This window comes from Belonocnema kinseyi, chromosome 10 (assembly GCF_010883055.1).
Source record: "Belonocnema kinseyi isolate 2016_QV_RU_SX_M_011 chromosome 10, B_treatae_v1, whole genome shotgun sequence".
Lineage (NCBI taxonomy): Eukaryota > Metazoa > Arthropoda > Insecta > Hymenoptera > Cynipidae > Belonocnema > Belonocnema kinseyi.
This window is the reverse complement of record NC_046666.1, coordinates 7,616,647-7,617,923: the sequence shown is the minus strand read 5'-3', so window position 1 is coordinate 7,617,923 and position 1,277 is coordinate 7,616,647.

The window sequence follows — 1,277 nt, the reverse complement described above, 5'->3', positions numbered from 1 at the left end:
AAATGTCCGGTTAAAACTTAATCATTTTTAATTGTTTATCTTTTAAAAAATTTGTCTTTTTCGGTACAAAATTAATCTTCTCGGTTTACAATTCCTTTTTTTACTATTGAAAACTCAGTTATTTGGTTAAAACTTCAACAATTTTGTGAAAATGTTATTTTTTGGGTGAAAATTTAACTACTTTGTTAGAAAATTCAATTATTTACTCAACAATTAACTTTTATGTTGAAAATTCGTCTTTTTTTGTACAAAGTAAATCTTTTTGGTTGAAAACTCTTGTTTTTGGTTGAAAATTAAACTATTTTAATGAAAATTCGACAACTATGTGGAAGTCATTTTTAAGCTGAAAATGCAACTGTTTGGTGAACAATTGTTGAAAATTAATATATTTTGTTGAAAGTTTGTCTTTTAGTAGAAAATTAAACAGTTTTATAGAAAAGTATCCTTTTTGGTTAAAAAGTCCACGTTTTTGTTGAAAATTTATATTTTCAGTCGATTATTCAACTATTTTGTTGGAAATTTTTTTTCTTAGTTGAAAATTAATTTTTTAACTGAAAATTTAATTATCCTATTTTTTATATAAAACTGATATTTTTAATTGAAAATTCTACTATTCAGTTGAAAATTTGTCTTTCTAGCTAACATTCAACTACTTTATTGAAAATTCATGTCCTTTTTGAAAAATCATCATTTTCGGTAAAAAATGAATCATTAGTAGTATAGCTATAACAATGTCACGCCAGTTACCGACTAAGCAAGGTTCAGTTCCATGTTAATTTAAGAGTGGCGCCATCTATTTGCACATATATTAACCAACATGTTTGTCGATATTCCTGTTTTACAGATTGATATGTGGCAAAATTTATTATTAAACATGTCAACTAATTTGATATATCATAGAACAGAAACTTAGTTGATATTTATAACAATAGATAACGCCAGATATTGGTCAGTAAAATAGGAATATTGGTAAATATGTTAGTTGAAAGATCTATCAATAGATGACGCAAAATGTAGACTTAACATGCAAAAAAAAGACGAATTTTCAACATAAAAGTTAATTGTTGAGTAAATAATTGAATTTTCTAGCAAAGTAGTTAAATTTTCACCCAAAAAATAACATTTTCACAAAATTGTTGAAGTTTTAACCAAATAACTGAGTTTTCAATAGTAAAAAAAAAAGGAATTGTAAACCGAGAAGATTAATTTTGTACCGAAAAAGACAAATTTTTTAAAAGATAAACAATTAAAAATGATTAAGTTTTAACCGGACATTT